Raw genomic sequence first — 12,458 nt, forward strand, 5'->3', positions numbered from 1 at the left:
CCTGTGCTCCGCAACAAGAGAGGCCGCGACAGTGAAAGGCCCGCGCACCGCGATGAAGAGGGGCCCCCGCTCACCGCAACTAGAGAAAGCTCTCGCGCAGAAACGAAGACCCAACACAGCCAAAAACAAATAAATAAATAAATAAATTTATATTAAAAAAAATTCTCTTCACAAGGAAAAAATCTTTAAAAACAAAAATTATATGCCTTGCTAAATTTCAGTAGCAACGTTGACCACTTTGCCAATCTCTCAATTTTATAACTGGATCAAAAAAGGAAATGAAGCTACTTCAGTATAGTTTTTAATTGAACCTACTGCCAAATTCTAGTCACCTCTTGCATAGTATAGACAAGCAATTCATTTGCTAACCTATTCTACAGGACTACAGTCTATAGAATGTAGGATGTACCTTCTTTCCCTTGGAGAAAATGGAAGCACCTCTTCATCTTTGTTCTTCTTACATACTCCAAATACCTGTGATGTGGTGAGTTCAGCTGCTCTGAAGTTCCTTTGGCTCAGACCTATAGAACAAGCAGATGATCTCTCAGTAGAGCTCACCAACCACCAACCATATGTGGTCGGACATATCCAGACCACAGCTGTATTTGATTCACTCAAACAGGTTTTAAAAACTATGAATTAGTTGCCAATGTTGAACATTGAAGACGTCATATAAAATCAGGATTCCTGACCTCTCTTGAAAATTTGGAAGCTATGACACCCCTGGGCCCTCATTTCCACATGGTACATCAGGTGTCTTGGGGTAGCACGTGTTTCTAGTTTGCCTCTCCACCTGGCCCACCTGCTCCTCCATACTGGCTTGCTGGCCCCTTCTGGTGTGGCGTTTGTGATCCCTGATTTAGAGTTTCAACATTCACCCTGGACTCGGTTTCCCCCTTCCAGTTACAACCTTCCTATCTGAGGTTAATACTCCCCAGATGAGTACTAAGATGCAAAATTTGAGTTGAGAGCAACGGCAAACACCAACATAGCACCTGCCAGGCACCACAGACACTGAACTATTAGTTCATGTCACACTCAAGACAACCCTGTGTGGAAAGTGCTATCATCCCCACCCGCCCTTACAGGTGGAGACACTGAGGCTCAGAGCTCTTAGTCAACAGCCATGTCTACATCTTCTGCTCAACTAACCCTTATACTATGGATGTTTTCTGCCCTGAACCTAATATTCAGACTGGTTTTTTTTTCTTGACCTCAACATTTTGGGCTTAGCCTCAGCATATCTGGGGGTTAGGGTGCTAGCCCTCCAGACACTATTCGTCCAGCTCTGTGATACTTCAGTCTCCCTTCTCTCATGTTCTGTGTTTGCCCACTTCTAAACTGGAGCTCATCTGAGTATGACTCCCGCCATGTCTTCTTGGCTCAGGAAACAGGAATCTGTTAAACAAATGAAGTCATTGTTTTGGATACACCACTAAGAATGCTTAACAATAAAACTGTCTGATAGAACTGTGTGTAAATGGCCTGGGAAAATGAAGCGTGGATGAGCATGGTAATTATTCCTTATGAGTCAGGGAAGTTTTAAATTTACTTTCTGAAGTCAGAGGGTTAGAGGGTCACCACTGCAATCTGGTGAGTAAGTGGTTTCAGCCCTTTTCACTTGTCATTGTAAATAAACCTGAAACTGAAGGGAAGTGAAGAAACACGTTTCAGAAGAGCATGGTGTCTTTGACCTGAATTACTAGGGCAGGAACTGCACACAGACTCCTAAAACCTCACCCAGTAAAGCAGGAGAGCATTTAGATTCAAGGACATTCACGCACTCAGTAATTCATCAGGTATGTATTAAGTGCCTACTGTGTGCCGGAAACTGTGCTGGGTGGGTACCAACAGTTTCATCCAATCGTTAATATCCTTTTGTGGGCCTACTACGTGCAAGCACCACATTGGGCTCTGGGATGTAGCCCAAACTCTGGAGCTTATGTATTAGCAGAAGAGCCAGACTTTCAACAACCAATTACACAAAGTAGTTAATTATAAGTGCTGCAAAAAGAAAACGCAGTATGCTCCCCAACTTAGATGTTCCCGAAGATCTAGTTCCCGACAACTAGTCTGGGAAGCAAGGAAAACCCCCCTGGTGAGGTAAGGTTTGAGCTGAAATCTGCAGGAGTTGGAAGAATAGTGAAGTGAAGTAAGAGAAAAGGGAATAGAAAGTGCGAAGGACCTAAGGAGGGAAGGAGCCCTTGACTTCAAGGGACTGAAAAAGGCCAGTAGCAGCACACGTGGAGCACAAGAAGTGAGAGGAGAGGCACGGAGTGGGACCAGTGACCTGGGCAACGATCACGCCAGCTACAGCTGGTGGACCATGTTAAGAATTTTGAGATTTATCCTAAAAGCCCTGGAAAACCAGTAGAATTTTAAGCAGGATGGTGATAGGATCAAATTAGCATTCCTAAAGTTCAGCCATTATGTGAGGGAAGGCCAGAGGCGGGGAAGAGCAGGTGCCGTGGGTCAGTGATCAGGCTAACTCAGTGGGCAGGCAAGGAGTGCAGGGTTAGGGACTTCCCTGGTGGCTCAGTGGTTAAGCATCCGCCTGCCAATGCAGGAGACACGGGTTTGATCCATGGTCCAGGAAGATCCCACATGCCGTGGAGAAACTAAGCCCACGCGCCACAACTACTGAGCCTGCATTCTAGAGCCCGTGAGCCACAACTACTGAGCCCGTGCACCACAACTACTGAGCCTGCGCTCTAGACCCCAGGAGCCACAACTATTGAGCTCATGCACCACAATGACTGAGCTTGTGCTCTAGAGCCTGAGCTCGGCGACAAGAGAAGCCACCTTAATGAGAAGCCCACACACCGCAATGAAGAGTAGCCCCCACTCACTGCAACTAGAGAAAGCCTGCGTACCACAACAAAGACCCAACGCAGCCAAAAATAAATAAATTAATTAATTAATTTTAAAAAAAAAGAAGTGCAGGGTTAGTGCTGAGTTTCTCAGCAGCAGCACCACTGGCATTCTACACTAGATGCTTCTTTGCTGTGGGGCTGTCCTGAGCATTGCAGGATGTTTGGCAGCAACCCCGGCCTCCACCCACTAGATGCCAGCAGCACCCTCCCTTAGTCATGACAATCAAAAATGTCCCAACATTGCCAAATGTCCCTTGGGGAGGAAAGTCACACACAGTTGAGAACCACTGGTTTAGACTAAAGTGGTGACAAGGGAGGTGAAGAAATGTGGAGAGATTCAAGATGTACCTTGGAGCTGAATCAAAAGTAATTAATGATGGATGCATTAAAAAGAATAAAATACCTAGGAATAAACCTACCCAAGGGGGTAAAAGACCTGTACTCGGAAAACTACAAGACACTGATGAAAGAAATTAAAGATGACACAAACAGATGGAAAGATATACTGTGTTCCTGGATTGGAAGAATCAGTGTTGTTAAAATGACCATACTACTCAATGCAATCTATGGATTCAATGCGATCCCTATCAAATTACCAATGGCATTTTTCACAGAACTAGAAAAAATCATTCTAAAATTTGTATGGAACCACAAAGGACCCCGAAGAGCCAAAACAAACTTGAGAAAGAAGAACAGAGCTGAAGGAATCATGCGTCCTGACTTCAGACTATACTATAAAGCTAAAGTAAACAAAACAGTATGGTACTGGCAACAAAAAAAGACACATAGATCAATGGAACAGAATAGAGAGCCCAGAAATAAACCCACACACCTATGGTCAATTAATCTATAACAAAGGCAAGAATATACAATGGAAAAAAGTCTTCAACAAGTAGTGCTGGGAAAACTGGACAGCTACATTAAAAAAAATGAGATTAGAACATTCCCTCACACCATATACAAAAATAAGCTCAAAATGTATTAAAGACCTAAATGTAAGACCTGAAACCATAAAACGCCTAGAACAGAACGTGAGCAGAAAACTCTTTGACATAAATCGTAGCAATATTTTTTGCATCTGTATCCAAAGGCAAAAGAAATAAAAGCAAAAATAAACAAATGGGACCTAATTAAACTTAAAAGCTTCTGCCCAGCAAAGGAAACCATCAACAAAATGAAAAGACAACGTATGAAATGGGAGAAAACGTTTGCAAATGATATGACCAACAAGGGGTTAATATCCAACATATATAAACAGTTCATACAACTCAGTATCAATTAAAAAAAAACAAACAATTAAAAGATGGCAGAAGACCTAAACAGACATTTTTCCAAAGAAGACATACAGATGGCTAACAGGAACATGGAAAGATGCTCAACATCCCTAATTATTAGAGAAATGTAAATCAAAACCTCAATGAGATATCACCTCACACCCATCAGAGTGGCTATCATCAAAAAGAACACAAATAAAAAATGTTGGTGAGGATGTGGAGAAAAGGGAATCCTCATTCATTGTTGGTGGAAAAGTAAATTCCAGCCACTGGGGAAAACAGTATGGAGGTCTCTCAAAAAACTTAAAATAGAACTACCGTATGACCCAGAAACCCAGAAACCCAGAAATTCCACTAGGGTATATATCCAAAAAACCCAAACTACTAATTAGAAATGATATACGCACCCCAATGTTCATAGCAGCATTATTTACAATTGCCAAGATATGAAAGCAACCTAAGTGTCTATCAACATATGAATGGATGTGGTATATATACGACATCATATATATATATATATACACACACATACACACACACACAGACATATACATACACAACGTACATGTTGCCATCTGCAGCAACTTGGATGGAACTGGAGGGCATTATGCTAAGTGAAATAAGTCAGACAGAGAAAGACAAATACTGTATGATATCATGTATACTGGAATCTAAAAAGTACAAAAAGCTAGTGAATATAACAAAAAAGAAGCAGAGTCACAGATATAGAGAACAAACTAGTGGTTAACAGTAGGGGGAGGGAAGGGGGAAGGGGCAATATAGGAGTAGAGGATTAAGAGATACAGATTATTATGTATTAAATGAGCTACAAGGATATACTGAACCACGTGGGCAATACAGCCAATATTTTATAACTATAGAGTGTAACCTTTAAAAATTGTACACCTGGGGCTTCCCTGGTGGCGCAGTGGTTGAGAGTCCGCCTGTCGATGCAGGGGACACGGGTTCGTGCCCCGGTCCTGGAAGATCCCGCATGCCGCGGAGCAGCTGGGCCCGTGAGCCATGGCCACTGAACCTGCGCGTCCAGAGCCTGTGCTCCGCAACGGGAGAGGCCAGAACAGTGAGAGGCCCGCGTACCGCAAAAAAAAACAAACAAACAAAAACAACTGTACACCTGTAACTTACATAATATTGTACATCAACTATACTTCAATAAAAACAATAAATAATAATTAAAAAGAACTAGAAAAAAAGAAATTAATGATGGGTTTGAAAATGGACAGAGCACGGGGTCAGGGATGACTCTAACTTAAGCTACCAGTGGACGGCATGGCACCCACTGATAGAAAATATGCAGACCAGGAAAAGAGAAAGGGTTCCATTTGGGGTATGCGGAATGTACAGTGCCTCTTAAGACCTGCAAGGAATGCAAAGAAAAACAAACAAACAAAAAGTGCCTGTCTTCCAGCAGTTTAGAATCTAGAGAGACTGACAAATACGTTAATGAGTGTAGCGCACCAGGTCAAACACTGTGTTAGCTGTGCTCACGTGCGTGGCCGGGAGTGAGGCACACACAGACGAAACCAGATGTAACTGGAGAGGGAGGCCAAGGGTGGCTTCTTAAAGAAAAGAACCTCAGGGTGGCTTTTTTTTTTTTTTTTGCGGTATGCGGGCCTCTCACCGTTGTGGCCTCTCCCGCTGCGGAGCACAGGCTCCGGACGCGCAGCCGAGCGGCATATGGGATCCTCCCAAACCGGAGCACGAACCCGTATCGGCAGGCGGACTCTCAACCACTGCGCCACTACGGAAGCCCCTCAGGGTGGCTTTTAAAGGCTGGGTTTAAAGAAACTGCTTAGAGACAGAGAAGGGAAGAGGAAAGCAAATGTGAACAATCTGTGCAGCAGCGAGCAGCCTAATGAACCCAGACAAGGTGCAGAGCCGCTGAAATGAGGGCCTCTGCTAAGAGAGTGAAACTGTAGACGGGGTGAGTCTGAGGAGTCTCCTGAGGTCCATTCCTCAAGACCTCAGACCGACTGGCCGTAGGGACGAGAGGATGGGCTGCTCCAGCATGACCTCCAGCTGGCGCAGCGGGTAACACCACCAGGACATGTGCAATATGGGGCCACTCCCCTTGACAGAGACTTCAGGGTGAGAACTAGATTTCGTGGGAGATATTTGTGTGAGTTTAGGAAAGGCGAGTTTGAGGTGTGGGAGGGAGACAGGCAAGCGGCAGCAGCCTCTAGCGCACTGACCCCAGGCTCCTAGACCCCTGGCCTGTTTCAGAGCGAAGTCGGGCCCCAGCAGTGGTCCTTCCAACAATCGTCCTCCCCCACCACTCCCCACGCCTCCCCCCGGGTTCTGAGCCGGGTGCTGCCTACATCTCACCATGTCCACCGCCGCCCTGGTACACCTCGGACTTCCAGTCTCCATGTGTAAGCAGCCAGGGTCCGAGCGGGGAGGCGGAGGGTCTGCGCGACGCGGAAACTGGGAGCAGGGTCGCTTCCGGCGCCAGCGCCGGGGCCTCCCCTGGAGCCGCTTCCGGCCGGCGCCGCGGGGCGGGGCTGCACCCGGAAGGATGCTGAGCCTCTACCTAGCCGCTCACGCAGCCCGCCCAGGCCCCGTCTTCCGTGGACATTTAGTGCAGGTTTCCGGCACTTCCGCTGAGCTGAACTGCAAGCTCCATGGCGTCGACCCCGTTCTGTGAGGCTCTGGGACCTCCTTACGCTGCAGACATTGCTCAGGGCGTTTCAAGGGATGAAATAAATTGGTAAAATGCGGCAAGCTGGCAACGTGTATGAAATGGAGATGAAAATAGGTCAATTTGAAAACTTATTTTAAAAATTTCTAAGAAGGCTTCCCTGGTGGTGCAGTGGTTGGGAGTCCGCCTGCTGATGCAGGGGGCACAGCCCGGTCTGGGAGGGTCCCACATGCCGCGGAGCGGCTGGGCCCGTGAGCCATGGCCGCTGAGCCTGCGCGTACGTAGCCTGTGCTCCGCAACGGGAGAGGCCACAGCAGTGAGAGGCCCGCGTACCGAAAAAAAATTCTAAGAAGAAAAATGCTTCCCCCATTATGAACCAAGGCTGTACCTCATCCCTTTTCATCAATCCAAAAAATACCGCTGTGGCTCGTCCACTGTCTCTTCTGGCACTTGGTCACAACTGAATTGAAAAGTGAAAAAACTAAAACGTTGTGCATGGAGTAGGGTTGCCGGGTAAGATACAGAACATTCAGTTAAATTTAAATATCAGATAAACAGCCAAGTTTTTAGTATACTTATGTCCCAAATATTGCATAAGACACACACTAAAAAAAACAAAAATAGGCATCGTCTATGTAAAATTGAAATTCAGCTGGGCACCCTGTATTTTTATTACTAAATCTGACAGCTGTACTGTGGAGCAGTCTGAAATTGGACCTTCAGCCTCCTAAAAGAGGTATTTAAATGTGTTTATTCACTTGTCAGTAGGTCCCTCCTTGTTCCAGAAAGGATGGGACGTGCCTGAATAAAGTTGTGTCCTTCTAGGTGACTCTGTTGCCAGCTGTGGTCACTTACTCTTTATACTGAAGAGAAGGTCCCCCCCGGGGCAGTCAGAGACCCAGGCAGGTTCTGAGAGACCCTGACACCCTCTCTCGGTGCCTCCTGACTATCCTCTCGGCTCAGGGCATCTATTTTCCCATCGTAAAGCCGGCATTGAACCTACAGCAAACGTGATGAGAATCAAGGAGGTCTGTGTGCTGGTGCCACCTTCCTCTTCACCCCCTACTCTTTCATCCTGGGGGAAAGCAGAGCCTCTCACTCCCCACACAGTGCTCCGGTTCATTCTGTTCCCTAAGGATGGGTTCCCAGCGAGTCAAGAGGAGTGTCCTTCAAGTGCCAGGGGTCCTTTCAGACCTGTTAGGTGTGCCATGGAACCAGCATTCTGAGCTGATTCTGTTTGGGTCAGAAGCGAAACCAGGGAGAGGGACACTCAGGCAGTGGCATCTTCTTAAGAGTTATGTGTCATGGTGACAGACACAAAGACCGTGAGGAAGACTGGAGAAGTCCGAAAACACCTGAGAGAGAGAGAGAGAGAGACCAGGAGTGGTGCTGTTTTAATGTCCTCGCTCTCCCAACCGGGCTGACACTACCCCCAGGCTTAGCCTTTTCAAAACTAAGAAACTGGTTGAAACTCTGTGGTCAGAAGTGCCTTCGAAAAGCTACCTTTTCAGGCCTCAACTCTGTCTGTTTTTGCTGGGAAGGGAGAGAAGCAAGGACATGGACAGCAAGGCTGGCTGTCCCAAGGAAGAACAGGCATGGGCTGGTCTTCAGAGGCACACACCCACAGGGCCTGGTCTGAACTCCAGCCTAGAGCTCCATGGCAAGTCGCAGCTCCTAGGATGTCATCTTTAGTCACTCGTTAGAAAAGTCTGAACAAATACACAAGTCACATGCCTGGCCTCCTCCAGATGATGGCTCAGAGCTCTTCAAGGCCATTATTACATGAATACTTTTTAAGATTCACAGCAGTCATATTTGATAAGTGGTTGTAAATATTCCTTTTTATAAGAGAGACATGGGGGCACTAAGTTTACTTAAGATCAGGCCAGAGAATAGTAATAAGACTCCTACATAAAAATGATTTTTTTCTTTTTTAAAAATATTATTTAAAAGGTTAAACATATACAAAGTAGAGAGAATAATATAGTGAACACCCATGGACCCATTGCTCAACTACAACAATTATCAATTCATGGCCCATCTTATTTCAACATCCACTTTCCCCTCTCTCATATTATTTCAAAGCAAATCCTAATTATTTCATCTAGAAATGTTTAGTATGACTCTCTGAATGATCAGAACTCTTTTTTAAACATAGCCACATTACCAATCTCATACCTAAGAAAGAGTTAATTTTCCAGTAGCATCAACTATCCAGTCAACGTTTAAATGTCCATTGATCTCATAAAGGTCATAAATCTGTTTTTGGTTTATTTGAATTAATAGGATCCAAATAAGGTCTACACACTCGGATTGGTTGACATATCTCTTAAATCTGTAACTTCCCCTTCTACATTATTTTTTTCCCTGCAATTTGCTTGTTGAAGAAACCAAGTCATTTGTCCCGCGGAGTTTACCATAGTATGGATTTTTCTGATTGAATCCTGAGCTGTCGTTGAACCTATTTCTCTGCCTCTGTGTTTCCTACAAACTGGTAATGGGGGCTTGATCCACCTTTTTTTGGAAAACTTCTTCACAGGTGGTGCTGTCTACTTCCAGGAGTTCTTTTCATTCATCACTGGTTGTGAAAAGGTGACATTCTGATTCAGTCTTTCCTTCTTTTATCTGTTAGCTAAACTACATCCACAGAAAGAAACCACCCTCTTCTACTATCTGGTTACCCACGGGTATAGTTCATAGAGGAAAAGTAGGTCAACTGTTTGATTTCTTCCCTTATGTATCATTTTCAATGTACCACTTTTCAAAATAATGAGGTGATTCACTAGCGTTCTGCAGCTGTAATCAGCGAAGTTTCTTTTGTGTTTGTGTCATGATGATCACAAATTAAGATATTGATAGATCATGAAATCAGAAGGTAATAGAAGATTGGAAAAATAATTAACAAGCTTACATCCATAATTGCAGAAAATATAGTTTTAATTGAAATGTAATTCAGACATAAAATCCACCCTTATAAAGCATAAATTTAGCAGCTTTTAGTATATTCGCAAAATCGTGCAAACATCACCATTATTTAATTCCAGAGCATTTTTATAACCTCTCCCAAAACACCCTATAATCATTAGTGGTCATTATCTACTCCTCCCTCCACCCAGCCCCTGGCAACTCCTAATCTACTTTCTGTCTCTATGTATCTGCCTGAAGATAATAATATTCTTTACAATCACATTTGTAACATTTAAGAAAAATTACTGTATGAAAAATCAGAAAGCAGGTCTCAAGGAATGTCAAAGGACTGATAATATTCTTTGACTACAGTACAAATAAATTAGAAATAAATAACGAAAAGATACCACATAACTGGAAGATCAACAACACACTTATTTGACTCAGGGGTCAAAGAGTCAATAAATCATGTCAATATTTACAGTACCTAGGAAATTACTTCCTCTGCAACTATTTAAACCTAAATTGAAAAGTATTAGATATCAACTTAAAGGTATGGAGAATTTTTCAAAATCCTTTTATGGAAGCGTGAAAGAAAGAAGGAGGTTAGAAAGGCAGGAAGTTTGCTGGTTTAGAGACCACTTAAGGTGCCTGCCAGCGGGGGTGGAGCCCTGCTGAGTGAGGTGGTGCTGACCTGGTGGGCGGGCTCATCAGCGAGAGGTGATGGGCCATTCCTGGCAGTTCAGAACAGACAACAGATGTGCTCTGACTACAGGAAACGTCCCTTTAAGCCAGGCAGTGCTCTGCCGGAAGTAAGAGTGCTTACTAAATTGGTCACTGGAGCATAGGTGCTTCCCCAGTATCTCCGTCACTTGAAATCCCCTGCAGTAAGGACATACATCCCCATAGCTTCTTCCGGTTACCACCCAGACAATTGCCAGTCACTTCTTCACAGGTTGTACGATGAATGAGAATCCCTCTCAAAAGTGAACTACTTCCACTTTGCTGCACACCTGAAACTAACACAACATTGTTAATCAACTATACTCCAATATAAAATAGAATTTATTAAAAGTCCAACTTCCAACAATCCTATATTTCTAATTTTATGCTAACTCATCACTCCAGTAGCTCCATAAGTGTGCCATGAAACTTACATTTTCACTTGCATTTCAAGTGGCCCTGGCATGCACCTGGTGGGCACATACAGCAACATGACTTGAGTGCCTTTTGTCAACCACCATGGATCAAAGCCACTCAGATGAACACACAGCAGTGGCGGGAAGCAGGACCACAGCAGGGGAATAAACAGATTGGTCAGCACTTGGGAAGATGAGGAAACAACACAGGGACCCGCACTGGCCACGGGGGCACATCTGACTCCGTGCCATCACATAGCGGCTAATGGGATATGAGGATTGTGTTAACTGTACTCTTCAGAATTCTAAAATAAAAAATACTTCTGAGGGAAACCGAGCCATGGTGCCTCAGCCTGCACGCGGTCGCTGAGTGGGCATGATGAGACGGTGCGGCCTGGAGACTCAGCTGCAGTGCTCAGGCATCAGGGTTTCACCGAGCCCAGCAGTGGTATGGACTAGAGGGAGGCCTGGGGTTCCAGTAGTTACTGGTTTTGTTACCAAGAAGAGGAAGGTCCATTCCTCTTTGCTCTGTTGTCCTTTCTTAGACCTGCGGCCGAAGGAAAAAATGTAACTTGTGGAACTTGAAAGTTGCTTGAAAATTCAATATAAAATAGTAGTTAGTGGGGTTTCCTTCATCCAAAACCATCTTGCTAAAGCACATATCAGGGGACGGTCAGTGACTGAAGCCAGGGTAGAAGGGTTCACAGATGGACAGCTAGGAAGCGGTTGGCTAAGGGCCCAACAGGACATCTGTTAGCCAGGAAAGTCAGACCTGAGAATAAAATATTTTAAAATATTATTTTCCTCTGGACTAGACTTACAAAGCATAACACAAGATGGAGAGGAAATGTTTCCAAGAGAAACAACCTGGAGTAGAGGGAAGCCTCGTTATCTTTGTACTCTTAGTAAGTCACCAAGCATGGAGTTCATAGAGGAGAATTCCTGATCCCCCCAGATCACAGAGAATGTCGCGTGATGTTAATTTTCATTATTTTATGCTAACTGTGCTACATAACGTTTCAGTGTAAGTCTCAAAGTGCTGGCTAGAGTAGGCCGAGCCAGCAAGCAGATGCCCTCTGGGAGGACTCGTGCAAGAAGTCCGCTCCTGGCCGCTACCCTCTCCTCCGTTACTGCTCTCCTGCGGGTCCCTCCAGGGTAACGTGCATATGGGCACTTACGAAGGAAAGCTGTCATGTGGCATTGCACACAGACTTCAGGGTAAAATCGTAGATGTTTTAAATAAATTACAGCTACACATTTTCTTAATCAACCCAGGTTCTAAGCATTAATCATATAGATGTTCCAATTAAGGCCCATCTACTTTCTTTCTTGAATAAGATAGCTGTTGTTTTAAAAATACATATAATAAATGCTAATCATCAGAAGTTTAAAAAATTAAGAATTCTAGTGTATCAAGATCCTACCACCAGTGATTACTGTAATATAACACATATACACATACGTGCGCACACACACATATACACACACGCTGAAATCTTGGCGTTCACGAGTTAATCATCTGCAGTTTTAGTGATTCACGAGTAACTCCAAGTTCAACAATGTACGAAGGTCACTTCGGTGTGTGAGAGCATGTCACTTTGGTGTT

Source organism: Delphinus delphis, chromosome 9 (assembly GCF_949987515.2).
Source record: "Delphinus delphis chromosome 9, mDelDel1.2, whole genome shotgun sequence".
Taxonomy (NCBI): Eukaryota; Metazoa; Chordata; class Mammalia; order Artiodactyla; family Delphinidae; genus Delphinus; species Delphinus delphis.